Below are 16,512 nucleotides of genomic sequence, written 5' to 3'. Positions count from 1 at the left end.
AAGGAGGGTGGTGAAGGGAGGAGGGAAGGAAGAGGGGAAGGAGAAGGAGGAAGAGGGGTTGGGGAAGAAGGAAGAGTGAAGATGGAAAAGATAAGAGAGAAAAAGAGAATTTGACATGAGTGAGAAGATTATGAGGAAAAAGGGAGGGAATATCTCTCTCTCTCTCTCTCTCTCTCTCTCTCTCTCTCTCTCTCTCTCTCTCTCTCTCTCTCTCTCTCTCTCTCTCTCTCTCTCTCTCTAATTTGACATGAGTGAGAAGAGTATGAGGAAAAAGGGAGGGAATATCTCTCTCTCTCTCTCTCTCTCTCTCTCTCTCTCTCTCTCTCTCTCTCTCTCTCTCTCTCTCTCTCTCTCTCTCTCTCTCGTGAAGACGCCAGGTGCAGGTAAGATAAAGTATTCCTTGCACCGACGTGACAGACAGACAGGATGTTAATTCCATTTGCAAAGCACACCATCAAGTATACAATCTCTCTCTCTCTCTCTCTCTCTCTCTCTCTCTCTCTCTCTCTCTCTCTCTCTCTCTCTCTCTCTCTCTCTCTCTCTCTCTCTCACATACACACTCTTCCACTCATTCACTTTAAACAACCCCGTGATATTTCAACACCACTTAATATATGAAAGAAAGAGAGAGAGAGAGAGAGAGAGAGAGAGAGAGAGAGAGAGAGAGAGAGAGAGAGAGAGAGAGAGAGAGAGAGAGAGAGAGAGAGAGAGAGTTGTGGCAGGGTTATCAGCTCATGGTGCAACCCGCCAGTAACAGTAGCCGGCGATAAGGGCGAGGTGGGCTGGCCACGTCTTCTTTACCTCCTTGTTCCTGTGCCCTCCCTCCCCAATAACCTCCCCACCCTCCCGTATAACCTCTCCATCCATCCCATTACCTTCCCACCCATCCCTATAACCTCACTATCTTTTTCCTACAACCTGCCATCCTTCCCACCCTCTCCACAACCTACCCACCCTCCACATAACCTCCCTACTCTTCCACATAACCTCCCCATCCTTCCCATAACCTCTAGTCTTCCTCCCTCGGTCCCCACTCAAAACATCCACAGCATCAGTCTACCAATTTTCACACCCCTCCATTTCCTCCTCACCCAGACGGAAGGTGCAGGAGTGGAGTGACTAAGATCCCAACGAGGTCAGAGGTCACAGGCGCGCGCTGCAAATGTCAACATGACCTCAAGGGCGCGAGAGGACGATCAAACAGGCCAAGCTGCGCTGTAATCCCCAGGCAAAGCATTATGAGGGAGGGAGGGGAATGGAGGGGCGGGGAGTGGCACTGGGAGAGGCAAGGAGAGGGGAATGTCACTGGTCGCTGCTCTTTCTCTCCCAACATGTCTCCTTCCTCCATCTTCCCTACCTCCACCAACTCTTCCACCTCCTCCAATCCATTATGACGGGGGAAGGAGAGGGAAGGTAAGTGGAGGTAGTGCCAAGGGAAGTATGGAAGGAGATGTGCCACGGCTCTGTTTTCCTTATCATGCCTCCACTTACTTCCACTTTCTTCCACCACCTCCACCACCTCCAGTCCCAGCCACCTCCACCACCTCCAGTCCTCGCGCCCTCCTCCAAGTTTCCCACGTCACTCGTTTTTCCAGCCGGGCACAACAGTCAGGGCAGGTGTCCAGTCAGGCGGCTCCGGAGGCCTGCGAGGCGGTGAAACCCGAGGCGGCAAGGCTGGTGAAGGCGCTGAGGGAGGCGGTGGAGGAGGTAGAGGAGGTAGAGGAAGTGATGGTGGGGAGGGAAGGTGAGGGAGACGAGCGCACACACACACAGGCACGCACGCCTTCACGTTCACAGCGCCAAGACACCAAGGCTAATTCATGGAAGGTTCCTGGAACAGACATGCAACTGCCTTCAATACAGCCATTACCACCACCATTACCATCACCACCACTCCTCTCCTCCACCCATATACCTCACCCACCCACCATCCCACCCTCCCTACCCTTCCCGATCCTCACCCGGACTCGCCTCGCCTGCCGGAGCACATTCCAATTCCCGGTAAGGGCGCCTCGTGTGACACCGTGGGAAGGACACCTGGCTCACCTAATCCGCCTTACCGCCGCCGCCTCCTGTGAACTCTGCCGTTCGGGGTCATGGGCAGGATGGCACGGGACTGCGCAAAGGACATAAGACAAGGGGACTGGGACAACAGATAATCCTTCTGGCGTTTTTCCTTTGGCGACTGAGAAAAGCGGAAGAGTGAGTGGGTTTGTACATTTCTTAATAACTGTCTTGGCTGGGGCAAATAAAGGGGGTAAAATAGATACTGATGACGTAATGCGTTACTCAAGAACCCAGATAAGTGGGAAGCAACATTAGACAAGGCGATGAAAGGAAGGAATGTAGAAAATGTTACTAATTTATTTTCCTCTATCTCTCAGTTTCTTCACCATTCCTTCTTCTAATCTTGTTCATTCTCATTTCTTTCTTTCTGATATTTTTTTCCTTCAGTCTTTCTCTATCTCATGTACTTTCACCCTTCATTCCTTCTCCCTCATATTTCCTTCAATCTCTCTCCATCCATTCCATCTCCCTTTCATCCACTCCTTCTCTATACCTCCTCCTTCAATTATCTCACTCTCCCGCCTCATTCCTCCATTCCTTCTCCCTCATATGTCACCCTTCTTGCATTCCCATACTATCCTACATTCCTTCTTTCTCCCATATCATCCATCCTACATTCCTTCCCCCTTCCAATCTCTTCATTCCCACATTCCTTCGCCCTTCTATCTCTTCACTCCCCCTTCTCCTCCTCGCTATCACCTGTATCTCCCCCACCAGAATCGGGATCAGCTACCGATGGGTTTGATAAGAAGGCCTCCCCCTCTCAGAAGCCCCAAGTCCTCGAGGTGTTTGTTTAGTCACACACACACGCGCGCGCGCGCACACACACACACACACACACACACACACACACACACACACACACACACACACACACACACACACACACACACACATGTGGGAGGGAGGGAGAGGGAAAAGGAAGGGAGAGGTAACACTGTCTGCCTGAATTAAAAAATTAGGTAAAATTAATGGACCGAAATTGATACTATGTGGGGGGGAGAGAGAGAGAGAGAGAGAGAGAGAGAGAGAGAGAGAGAGAGAGAGAGAGAGAGAGAGAGAGAGAGAGAGAGAGAGAGAGAGAGACTTAAACACACCACTAAAAAAATATAATGAAAAGAAAACCCCATCCTATCAAGAAAATAGTAATATATATATATATATATATATATATATATATATATATATATATATATATATATATATATATATATATATATATATATATATATATATATATATATATATATATATATATATATATATATATATATATATATATATATATATGGATAAGTAAAGACAGGTAGAGTGAGAAAGGACAGGTTTAGAACGAGAGAGAACGAGCAGGTAAGGAGCTCAGGTGGACCATGGCGGTGACCAAGTACTAATTTCACCCATTTGTTGATTAAAGAGACGACGGGAGGCAGGGAGAGGGAGGGAAAGGGAGGGAGAGGAGGTAAAAGATTGAGGTGATCGATGGGGAGAGAGATAGGAGGGGTGGATGGATGAGAGGGGGTGAAGGGAAGGGGGTGAAATGGAGAGGTAAACAGGGATTGGGAGCAGAATGGGGGAGATGTGATGGGGGGGATGGAAAGAAGTAGTGGGGAGGAGCGGAACCAGGTGGAAGTGCAGGTGAGGGTGAGGAAGGAGAGGGAGGGAGAGGGAAGGGAGAGGGAGGGAGAGGGAGGGATATCGTGTGAGAGAGAGGAGGGGTGGAGCACAGGTAGGCAGGGAAGGGCAGCGTCACCTGGCAGTCCGGAGACGAGGGTTAGTGTAGTGGTGACGCTGGTGAGTGTATGAGTGAGGCGGACACGGAGCGATAGAGATAGGAAGTAGAGCGCCACCCAAGCCTTTCAGTTCGTCACTCCTCGTGTGTTCTCTTTCATCCTTCGCACGTGGAGGCCTCAGGACAGAAGAGTGTGAGTAGGACAAAACACTAACTAATACATAACTAACCTTAGCATCATATTCCCTAATGTTTCCTACTGTGATTACATTTAACAGTAGCTCTAGTGAATATTATCGTTTTCAAGAGTGTTTTCAGGATTCTAGTGGTGGTTTAACAAGAATCCTGTCTCATTAAGGGGAGAAAATATCATCAGAATCCTTTTCATCATGTGTGTTGCCTTTGATTTTTTTTTTTTTTTACGAGAGATCAAAGCGTTTAAGAACACAAGCCTTAAACCTATCACTGAGTTTCATCTCTTGCCTCGTTACATGCGGCAGATACATCCTGCATCAACACCATCGCACACATGAATAACATTACCCATGCAAAAAGAAAAATAGCGAGGCAACATGTCGAAAAAAAGTAAAGAAAAAGTGTATCCATCATTTGCACGAAGCATCCCGGCGAGTGTGTGTGTGTGTGTGTGTGTGTGTGTGTCTGCGTGGTGAGGAGACTCGGGAACAATGGGGAAGGGAGGAAATGACGGCAGCTATTAATGGAGATTCGATTTTCACGTCACTATATTTAGCTTGTGAGTGGCACCGTCGCCTAGAGCCTTAAGTGTGTGTGTGTGTGTGTGTGTGTGTGTGTGTGTGTGTGTGTGTGTGTGTGTGTGTGTGTGTGTGTGTGTGTGTAAATATGAACTCCCCGTTCCCCCTACCTTTGTGCTTGATATGACAACACCCAACCCCCACACGCCAATCTTCACCCTCCCAGTTTGTACCGTACCCCCATGCACTCCCTCACTCACCCCTCACCGACACCCCTCCCCCCACCCTCACACAACCACCCTCTATTGCTTGCTCCCTTCGATTTCTCACCCCACCAACCCCGCCTCGCTTCAGCTCCCCGCCTCTTCAATTCCACGCCAACTTCGCCCGTTCCCTGTACCTAGTGCGTGCGCCGTCCCCTTCTCCCCTTCCCTGTCTCTGAGTCTGCTGGAAGGGAAGTCGCGCCAGGCGGGGCAGGGTGTGGTGATGTGAAGTGCGTCGCTGCTGCTTCTTCACATCAACAGGAAAAAACCTCGGGGGAAATCAAAACGTGGTGGCGGTGACGGTGGTGGTTTAGTGGTAGTGGTGATGGTGGTGGAAACAGAGATGAAGTATTCAGAAGGTTTCAGTACGCGCGCGCCAACACACACTATTCAAAAGGTTTCAGTACGCTTGTGCACACACAAACACTATTCAGAAGGTTTCAGTACGCGCGACCACACACCCACACACACACACACACACACACACACACACACACACACACACACACACACACACACACACACACGTGCCTTGAATTCAATGTCACTAAGAACTTTATCGTCCTTATCCCAACTGCGACTTTCACACACACACACACACACACACACACACACACACACACACACACACACACACACACACACACACACAAAGAAGGGGGCGAGGAGGAGGAAAGACGGTTTGTGAACCTGCTTGTAATCAATACTTGAAAAAAAATAATTCACTTGACAAAAACACCTGACATGGTTGCCTCCCTTCAAGCGGCACCGAAAGGGAGGTGAGCTTTAGGCCCACGTGACCTGCAGCGACACGGGAAAAGGTTAAGATTGTAAAGTCCTCAGCTCACTCCTAAAGTCTACTTCTAAAACCACTTCTAAACAAACCTAACTTCACCATGATGAGGACCTGCCAGAGAGAGAGAGAGAGAGAGAGAGAGAGAGAGAGAGAGAGAGAGAGAGAGAGAGAGAGAGAGAGAGAGAGAGAGAGAGAGAGAGAGAGAGAGAGAGAGAGAGAGAGAGAGAGAGAGAGAGAGAGAGAGAGAGAGAGAGCCAGCAATACCCTCTTCTGAGACCCGCCTGCCGTGCTCTGTTTTGACAATCACTTGTGAGGTTTCCAAAATTGGGTCCTCCAGGTCTCACTTTCCGCTCCGGCTGGTCACGTTCCAACACCTTCTGGCGGCTACAGCTCCGTCAGGTCTTCCCTGGCTCCCTCTCTCCCTTCCCTCGTCTCCTCGCCCTTGGCCTTGCTCCATTATCACGCACAGCACACCAATGGAGCTTGGGAATGAGCGTGTGGCATGAGAGAGTCGACTCGTGGCATCCAGCAGGTGGCCGCGCGTCGACAGGGAAATAATCACACATACGAACAGTGTTTTCCTTCCCGCTGAGGGTGGTGCGCGAAACTCGACTATTCATGATGCGCATCTTCATTTTTGGATCCGTATTTGCGAGCTTATCTTTTTCACAATGAGCTTTATTTCTTTTAATGATATTGTAGCAATCGTTCCTTAATCACGAGACATCCTGAGATATATTTTATTGTTCATCAGCCACCTCTGAATATGACACTGGTTAGCCATTGGAAAATATATTCTTTCATCATACTGATAATTTAGGACTCTGCGTCATCGTTCGGGAAGAAAACACATATAAGAACAAAATCATCTCTGTGGTCTTTGAAAAAATAATATCCATGATTTTGGAATACTATATCGACTTTGGAAGAAAAGAGAACAGTAATGAGGAAAAACATCGGGGAAGCGTTGGATGAACCAGAAGGGAACAAAGCGTTTCAGAATACGGTTTTAAGTGATGATATTTCCTTAATCTCACAAATGTACTAAACTCTGGAGTGAATTTTTTGCTTTTACTAACCTATGTCTTTCATGTAAATCCGACAGTGTACTTTATCACAGCCACGCGAGGAACAACACGTCTACTGCTGCATGTACTCCCTTTGTTTCTATGTACAGTAAAGCTACAAAGATCCCTAAACACCTTCCATTGACCCTGACGTATTTAAGCTTCCACCCTCCACTCACACACCTGGTCATCTCACCTGGCCATCTGCGACCTGCCGACCTCACTCCCCAAAGGTGTACCGTGCGTGTCCTGCCCCGCCCCGCCAGGTGAGACGGCCAGCTGTTCCCGGTGATCAATTGTACGTTTTTATATGATGCTTGGCTGAATGTAGCTTTAAACGGACTGCGTGGAGTGCGTGAGGACTGCGTGTGGCCGAAGAGTCCACGCCATCAATACGAACTGCAGCAGGGAAATTAGTCACAGTCCAGTGGGAAATAGAAAGAAAGAAAGAGAACTATATCCAGGCTATTCTCTTTAACCAGCGAAATGAGAGAATCAGATCCGGGTGAGAGGTTCCAGGGCGAGAGAGAGAGAGAGAGAGAGAGAGAGAGAGAGAGAGAGAGAGAGAGAGAGAGAGAGAGAGAGAGAGAGAGAGAGAGAGAGTCGATTATCGAGTCTTGCAGGTGTCAGGGACGTAACAAGAGAAGTCACCCTCCACCACCACTAGGGGAGGGAGGAGCGGCCCATAACCAAAGGGCGCTACTCAAATATCCGTCGGCGCCCCCAGTCACCATTAAATTCCTGACGAAGGGCCCATCCGCCTTCAGGAAGATATGAAGAGGCTGATGAGATTGAGAATTAAACCTTGTTGCAGTGAAGAAAATCTCTCTCTCTCTCTCTCTCTCTCTCTCTCTCTCTCTCTCTCTCTCTCTCTCTCTCTCTCTCTCTCTCTCTCTCTTAATGAGCCGAGGGTGAGGAGGAGAAAGGTGTAACTTGAAACACCCTACTCCTTCACCCTCCTCTACCATCACCACCACTACCTCCCACCACCACCACCTTCCCATTCAGAAGATTAAGGAAAGGAGAGGCTTAGGTGTTTGTTTTAGAAGTACTCTGGTATCAAGTGGCGGTGGTTGGTCAGTGCTGGCGGCTACTGGTGCACTCATTTAGCGCTAGTGCTCGGTTTAGTGGAGGTTAGATTAGGTTAGATGGGCTGGGGCAGTGTTGTGAGAGTTTTATGTTTAGTGCTTAGATGGTGACCGTTAGTTCAGAGAAGTGGAGGAGGGATGGTGAGTTAGTTATGTTTCTCTTAGTTTGTGTCTCTCGCTGGCTGACCGGCGCGTGCTCTCTCTCTCTCTCTCTCTCTCTCTCTCTCTCTCTCTCTCTCTCTCTCTCTCTCTCTCTCTCTGTGTGTGTGTGTGTGTGTGTGTGTGTGTGTGTGTGTGTGTGTGTGTGCATTACGTGTGGATTCACGGAAGAGGTGTCGTGCCAGAGTTAACACACACACACACAAATCATTAGCTAAGTGTCATGCCTCCTGATTTCTGCGTGTCATCGTACCCGAGAACAAGTAAAGGGCAAGGTGTGTGTGTGTGTGTGTGTGTGTGTGTGTGTGTGTGTGTGTGTGTGTGTGTGTGTGTGTGTGTGTGTGTGTGTGTGTGTGTGTGTGTGTGTGTGTGTATGCGTAGATGTGTGGGCGTCTGCACGTGACACACACACACACACACACACACACACACACACACTAACGTTAATCGGCAGTAAAAGTAAATGTAACAACCTTGTATGATTTTAGGAAAAGTTGTTGTTGTTTTTGTTTATGGTGGTGGTGGTGGTAATAGTGGTGGAGAGAAGCTGTTATGATAGCTAATAACGTTGAAGGAAGAGGAGGAGGAGGAAGAGGAGATCTTGACATGTTTAATGATGGTGATGGGAATGGTGATGATGCTTCTGCCGCGCGTTAATTATTAATATTACGCTTGATGGTGATGGTGTTTGCGGTAGTGATGGTGGTGGTGGTAGCGCTGTCCCCTCCCGCCGCCAGACATCACCCAGACACTAATGACCGCGCCGCCTTCTGCCTCAATTAGCAGAGATACACGTCGCTGTTCCGTAATGAGCGTAATTTGCTCGTGAAATATTGAATGTCGCGCCGCCCCTTCCTCCCCTTCCACCCTCCCGTGTCCCTTCCCTTCCCCTGTCACCCATTCCATCCTCCCGTGTCTCTTATTCTGCCGAGCCATAACAGACACTCAAACGACGCCATTGCAGTCTCTCTCTCTCTCTCTCTCTCTCTCTCTCTCTCTCTCTCTCTCTCTCTCTCTCTCTCTCTCTCTCTCTCTCTCTCTCTCTCTCTCTCATGTCTTTCCAAGGTCGTGAATTATTTGTAATGTGAAAGAGAGAGGAACAGAGAAGCAAAGATAGAAAGTAATTCCCACACGCTCTCCTACACGCCTCCTCCCACTACACTCTCCACCACCATCGCGTCTGAGGGTTGGGATGGCGCGCATGACGTGGCGCCGCCCTCATCACAGTAGGGTTCGTCAGACGTGTACCGCCATCCACTCCCCCTCCTAGTAATGATCAGAAGGCAGAGCGTGTGCCAGTGTGCCTCCCTTGCCGTGACTCAGCCGTGAGCATCAGAGAACGCGTCAGTAAAGGCTAACCAGCACCGCCACTCAGCCATTATGTTCCCCGCCAGACTCTGATGAAAAGAAGTTGGCAAGTCTTCTTTCTCCACGTCCCCGCCATCTGACTTTTTCCTCCTTCACCCGATATCCTTTAACTTCCTTCCCCTCCTTCCTCCCTTACCCCAATTCTCCAGTCCTCGAGGAAAGAGAAGGAGAGAGGGGAAAAAATAGGCCTTCGTTCTCTTTCTAAATCTGTAAATTAATTAAAAGTTTCGAAATCTGTGCTACACCAGGCAACCACCTGACCATTCTTCGCGGAGGTGGAGCGAGGGGTGAGGGCGGAGAGAGAGAGAGAGAGAGAGAGAGAGAGAGAGAGAGAGAGAGAGAGAGAGAGAGAGAGAGAGAGAGAGAGAGAGAGAGAGAGAGAGAGAGAGAGAGAGAGAGAGCACAGCGGAGTAGCAATGCAAGGAAAAAGGAAGGACAAGGCGGTAAGGAAACTACTAGGACAATTTCAAACTAGTATGAAGGGGTAAGACTCAGAAGGCGGGAGGATGACGGGGAAGGGCCGCCAGGAAGGGAATGGAGGCGTAGACAAACACAGCACACAAGAGCATCGTGAACCGCCACCGACAAACTTACAAACTGAATTAAATGCGACTTGAAATGGTTCGAAAAATGAAAAAAAAAAAAAAAAAAGAAGGCGGCAGCAGTGGTAAAAGAGAACAAAAGAGAATAAACAGACGACAACCTCAGACTGACAAAAGAGAACTTAACACAGAAACAACACGAACGAAACGCGAACACCATCAAAGGGACTAGGAAAGGCGGAGGGACAAACAGGAGTAGGAGGAGGAGGAGGAGGAGGAAAGGAAGTGGAAACTAAAGTGAAAGAAAGATGGAGAAATGGGATAGAACAATAGAAAGAAGGTGAATGGAGAGCAAAGGAGAACTAAGAAGAGAGGAGGAAGATGACGAAGGAAGAAAAGTAGGAAGAGAGGAATAGCAAATGAAGGAAAAAACAAAACATAACACAAACAACAGAAAAGGAACATTGACAAATAAAAAAGGAAAAAGAAGACAATAAATAAAAGCGATGCAGAAATGAGGTAGAGAAATTGAAAAGAAAAAAAAGTGAAGAAAGAAAATAACAACAATAAGCAAACGAGTCGTTGGCTTTTAGACCAAAGAGAAAACCCGCAAAGGAGTGAGACAGAGGAATGAGGAGGGAGGGAGTGGGTGAACTGGAAAAGGGAGCGGCGGGAGGAGATGAAGAGCAGCAGGCAGAGAAAAGACAGCAAGGAGACGGGAGGACAGGGCAAGAGCAACCCAAACATGGACAGAAAAAGACGGGAGTAGGACGGAATTAGGAACGCGGAACAGACACGGCGACGGGAAGACAGAGTAACAGCAACGCACAGATTGACAGGAAAAGACGGCAGCAGAACAGAAACAGAACACAAATCGGACAGGTCGGCGGGAGGACAGAGTAAGCGACTGAGGAAGTGAGGAGAGAGTGGGAGGATGAATAGGGTAATTGAAGGAGTTGAAAAAGCAGCGGGAAGGCAGACTAAGTGGCAGAGGAATGAAAAATACTACGGGAGAATAGGAAAAGAGACGGGAAGACGAGAGATATAGTAGTAGAACAAGACATAAGGAAAAGTCAACAGAACAGAACAACGGTGAAAGAAATAAAGACAAAGCAGCGGAAAGAAAAACAGTAAAAAAAAAAACAGCAGAAGAAAGCAGACAGAACACACACACAAAAAAAAAAAACACGATACGAGCAAAAGTAGACAACACAAAAGACACCGGAATAAAAGCATAAAAAAAAGCAGCAGAAAAGAATAGACAAAAAATAAAACAGTGGAAAAAAGACAACATAAATAAAAGCAGAAAAAACAGCCAGAACAAAAAAAAAAACAGCGGAAAAAAGTAGACAAAAGAAAAAAAAAGAAAAAAAAATCGAGAACACAAAAGTCGCGAGTTTATACAAGTCACGAAAAGACAGGACGAGACATTGGTGACAGGAAGAGACAGAAAAGGAAACCGGGAGAGGAGAGAGGAGACAAGACCAGTAGGAAAGAGACAGCGGGAAGACAAGCGGACACTGAGGGACACCTCCCCGCTCCCCCAACACACACACACACACACACACACACACACACACACACACACACACAAAGACAGCCTGGGTATTATTTTTTTCACGTGACATTTATTTATTCACCTTCATTTACATATCTTTCCATTTCCACACTTTTTTCTCCTCCCAGTACGTTCTTCTCTCTCTCTCTCTCTCTCTCTCTCTCTCTCTCTCTCTCTCTCTCTCTCTCTCTCTCTCTCTGTCTCTTTACCCGTGTCTACGCTGCTCCTTCAATCCCTGTCACACCCTGACCAGCACACTAAGCCGCCACTCCAGCAAGGGATTCTCCACAACGCTGCATGAGGAGGAAGGCACGGGAGGAAAAGCAATATGAGGAGGAGGAGGAGGAGGAGAAAGAGGGGGAGGAGGAGGAGGAGGAGGAGGGTAGCAACAAGAAGAGGAAGAGGGGGAGGAAGAAGAGAAAACAACAACAGGAGGAACAGTAGGAGGAGGAGGAGGAGGAGGAAGAGGAGAAAGAGGACAGCAACACCAGAAGGAAGAGGAAGGAGAAGACAGCACCAGGAGGAGGAGGAGGAGGAGGAGGAGGAGGAGGAGGAGGAGGAAGAGGAAAAGAAGCAACACCAGTAAAAAAAAAAAAAAAGGAGAAGAAAGAACCCCCAGAAGGAAGAAGAGGAAAAAGAAGAATAAGAAAATAGAAGAAAAAAGACAGTATTAGAATCACCAGGAGGAACAAGAAAAGTAGGAGGCGGAAGAGAACATGACCACCATCACCACCACCACTAGGAAGAGAAGGAAGAGCACCACCACCACCACTACCACCACCAGGAAACGAAAGTATACACGTTACACAAGCTGTTTACGAAACCCCCTCCCCCTCCCTCCTTCCCTCCTCTCCCTTCTTCCCTCCTTCCTTCCCTCCCTCCCTCCCTCCCCAAGGCCGCGGTGAGATGCAAGGTGCGTGTGTCAGGAAGATTCTTCGCAAACTCCTCCTCTTTGTTCCCGACTTGCTAGAAAACTACGAGGCCGAGGGGGTAAAACGGAAGAAAGGAGGTAGAAAAGGGAAGGAAAAAGGGAAGGTGAGAGGTAGGAGATTAAGGGACGGTAGGAAGGGGAGGGAAAGGCAAGGGGGAGGGTAATGTGAAGGGGTAAACTGCACGACTCAGCGGAAACATGGAGGAACGAATGTAGGAAGGGGAGGGTGAAGGGAAAGGTAGCAAGGAGGAAGGAGGGAAGGGGGAGAAAAGATGGGGTGCAAGGGACGGTAGGTGGGGGAGGAAAAAGGGAAAGGTTAAGGAGAAAGGGTAAGTTGCATGGCTGGAAAGGGAGAAAGAAGAGAAAAAATATACAGGGAATGACCTAACATTGAAAAAGGGAAAGAAAGAGAGAGGGACTTAGGTAGATAGATAAATAGGTAAATAATGTAATGACCACAAATTATAAAAAAAAGTATTGAACGACACATCACTTCAATGGTCCCAAATAAATCAGTATTCTTACACATTGCTGAACAAAAATAGAAAAGAAAAAAAAACACTACTTACATGCACACATAAGAAAAAAAGAAGTTTTAAATTAAAACAAGCATTAAAACACAAGAAAACTATAAAATGCCCCCAAAATATCAATACCACTAAATCTAAAACCCAGAGAGAGATTAAAAATAAATGGGTTTAGGAAAAGGAAGTGTTAGATGATGAGAAGTGAGTGTAGAGGGAGGAATAATAAGTAAAAGGAGGTAGGAGAGAGTGTTTGATGTTTGAAGGAGTAGGTAAAGGGAGAAGTTAAGAGTGTATGGATGTAGGAAAAGGGAACGTAAGGTGATGGAGGGAGAGATAAAGATCAGAGGGGCATGGAAAAGGAGAGTGTTTGATGTTTGAAGGAGGGTGTAGAGGGAGAGACGGAGTGGTAAATGATGATGGAAAGGGAAGATGACGTTGTGGAGAGAGAGAGAGAGAGAGAGAGAGAGAGAGAGAGAGAGAGAGAGAGAGAGAGAGAGAGAGAGAGAGAGAGAGAGAGAGAGAGAGAGAGAGAGAGAGAGAGAGAGAAGGTAACAGGAGAGGTAATCGAGAAATAACGATGCAAATGAAAGAGGAGACAAGGCAGAAGAGGAGAAGGAAGAGAAAGAAGAAGAGAGTAAAGAAGCAATATAAGTAAACAAGAGAAAAGGGAGATAAGGACTAGGAAATGGGTTACGAAAAGGAGTGTGTCATGTATATAAGAGAAGCAGAAGTAAAGGATGATGGGAAAAAAAGTATTTTAGACAAGAGACATGAAAAAAAGGAAAAAGTTTAAGGGATGGGTGAAGAAAGGTAGCGGCAATAAAAGGGGAGGAAAAGAATGGGAAGTTTAGAAAAAAGAGAGCAAAAATAAAAGGTTAGGAAAAGAAATGGTAGTTTAGACAACAGACCAAAAAAAAAAAAAAACATTTAAGGGATGGATGAGGAAAGGGAGAAGTAAAGGAGGGAGGAAAAGAATAGGTAGTTTGGACAAGGAAAAAGAGAAATAAAGGGATTGGAAAAGAAATACTAGTTTTAGATAAGAAATGAAAAAATACGAAGTTTAAGAAATGGGTGAGGAAAATGACCAGAAGTAAAGGGGGAAGGAAAAGAATGGATAATTTAGACAAGGGACATAAAAAAAAACCAGGATTTAATGGGTGAGGAAAGGGAGCAGAAGAAAAGCAAGAGGAAAAGAAAAGGAGGTTTAGACAAGGGTGTAGTGAGAAGCAGCACAGTAAAACCGCAGTAGCTGTTGATGGTTAGTCCTCAGGTGTTGATCCTTCCAGCTTTACTTGATTCCTTTGCATTGTCTGAATATGTGAAGGGGATCCGTGGCAGTGGTGGTGGTGGTGGTGGAGAAGAGGATGGAGAGGAGGAGGAGGAGGAGGAGGAGGAGGAGGAGGAGGAGGAGGAGGAGGAGGAGGAGGAGGAGGAGGAGGAGGAGGAGGAGGAGGAGGAGGAGGAGGAGGAAGTGGTGAAAAACAGGGAAGAAATGTATGACAGTGGAGAGAGAGAGAGAGAGAGAGAGAGAGAGAGAGAGAGAGAGAGAGAGAGAGAGAGAGAGAGAGAGAGAGAAATACCTGTCGTGCAAAATGTGGCATAAACCTCCAGAGAAAAGAAATTCCTTGAACCAACTTTTATCCGAAGAAAAAATACAAAAAAAAAAAATAAAATAAAATAAAAATTCATACCCTTTTCACCAGTTTTCCCCGTTGCTTTCATTTCTTTTTTTTACCTCCTCTTCCTCCCAGTCATCATCATCATCATCATCATTTCAAGCGCATCTTGTCAACAGCTTCACTCTTGCAGATGGAACAAAACGGCTTAACAATTCCTGACATAGTGTGTGTGTGTGTGTGTGTGTGTGTGTGTGTGTGTGTGTGTGTGTGTGTGTGTGTGTGTGTGTGTGTGTGTGTGTGTCCCTCGCATGACGCCTCTCTCTCTCTCTCTCTCTCTCTCTCTCTCTCTCTCTCTCTCTCTCTCTCTCTCTCTCTCTCTCTCTCTCTCTCTCTCTCTCTCTCCCTGTCCTCGATAAAATGACGTCATGACAGCCTCCCTGACAAAATTACGATGACAGAGGAAGTAATCATGTCCCCTTTCTCCCCTCCCTTCGTCCCCTTTCCTCCCCTTCCTTCCATTTTCTCATTCCTCTTCCATCTCCATTCTTTCTCTCACTCAAGCTATCCTTCTCTTCTCCTTTTATTCTTTTCCTCCCCTCCCCTCCTCTTCTTTCCATTTTTTCCTTGCCATTTCCATCCATCTCCATCCTTTCCTTCACCTAGGCTATCTTTTATTGTCTCCTTAATTTTTTCCCTTCCTTTTTTTTATCTCTTCTCTTCCCTCTCCTTCAATTCTGTCATTTCCCTTCTCTCCCTTCAATATTCTTGTCACCTTTCCTCCACTTTCTCCCATTCTCCCATTCCCCTTCCATCCATCTTAATCTTCCTTCAACTGAGTCATCCTTCATTCCTCCCCTCCCTTTACTTTTTTTTTTTTTCATCTCCTTCCCTCTCATTCTTCCCATTTCCTCACTTCCCTAACATCCATCTCCTTCATTTCCTTCATCTACGCCATCCTTCGGTTTCTCCTTCATTTTTCCCCTCCTTTGTATATTTCGTCCTTCAACTCTCTCCTCCATTCGCTTATGATTCCTCCAACGCCCGTCTCGCCTCTCCTGCATCAGCGCCCCCGCAGCTCTGACCTACCTCAATTCCTCCTTCCTTTTGTCCTTCCCCCGTCTCGCTTCTCCCTCTGCATCTTAATATCTTTTTTCCCTATTTTTTACTTGTCCTTTCTTGCCGTCTCTCTCTCTCTCTCTCTCTCTCTCTCTCTCTCTCTCTCTCTCTCTCTCTCTCTCTCGTCTCCTGTTTTGTTTGATTTGCCATTCGTCTCTCTCTCTCTCTCTCTCTCTCTCTCTCTCTCTCTCTCTCTCTCTCTCTCTCTCTCTCGGGTGACGCAAACACTTCCACGGCATAAACAGGAATAATCGAATGGCGACCTATTTAAGAGAGAGAGAGAGAGAGAGAGAGAGAGAGAGAGAGAGAGAGAGAGAGAGAGAGAGAGAGAGAGAGAGAGAGAGAGAGAGAGAGAGAGAGAGAGAGTTTATCTAAAAGACATTTGTAGGCTATGTATTTCCTCCATTTGTCTGATTGCTTAAATTTTTTTACTCTCTCTCTCTCTCTCTCTCTCTCTCTCTCTCTCTCTCTCTCTCTCTCTCTCTCTCTCTCTCTCTCTCTCTCTCTTAAAACTCCAAGAAATCTCTCATTATGGCTATCAATGCAATAACGACAACAACATCAACAACACCAACATCATCGCCAACACTACTACCACCATCAAGAACAACAAAAACTCATCAAATCTTAATAAATTCCACCAACTGTCTGGAAAAAATAAAGAAATACAAAAACAAAGAAAAGAATAAACAAAAAGCAACACTCACAACTTCACACATTCACTCATTAACTCCACATCACGCTTCTCTTCACTACACTAAGGTGGCGAGCATCAAACTTTACTCTCTCACTCTCTCACGTGTCTAATGAGCGTGGTAAAGGGTAAAGATGAAACGGACGGGGTTAAGGTAAGTCATGTCAGGTTAGGTCAGGTATTCAAGGTCAGGCATTTAGGGTCCTCCAGCTCTCTCTCTCTCTCTCTCTCTCTCTCTCTCTCTCTCTCTCTCTCTCTCTCTCTCTCTCTCTCTC

General features: G+C 46.9%; 1 protein-coding gene across 8 annotated transcripts in view; it reads left to right on the top strand.

Moving 5' to 3' along the window:
* LOC135101757 (nascent polypeptide-associated complex subunit alpha, muscle-specific form-like) overlaps positions 1–16,512 on the top strand; it is a 190,186-nt gene that overhangs the window by 31,355 nt on the left and 142,319 nt on the right. The window contains exon 1 of one of the 8 annotated variants that reach the window (XM_064006041.1): positions 3,770–3,989. The exons of the other annotated variants lie outside the window; for them this stretch is intronic. The gene's annotated coding sequence lies outside the window, so the exon portion shown is untranslated. Of the gene's footprint in view, positions 1–3,769; positions 3,990–16,512 lie in introns of those variants that run through there. 8 annotated transcript variants of the gene reach the window in all.

The sequence above is a fragment of the Scylla paramamosain genome, chromosome 7, assembly GCF_035594125.1.
Source record: "Scylla paramamosain isolate STU-SP2022 chromosome 7, ASM3559412v1, whole genome shotgun sequence".
Classification (NCBI taxonomy): Eukaryota; Metazoa; Arthropoda; class Malacostraca; order Decapoda; family Portunidae; genus Scylla; species Scylla paramamosain.
This window is presented reverse-complemented; position numbering and strand designations above follow the sequence as displayed.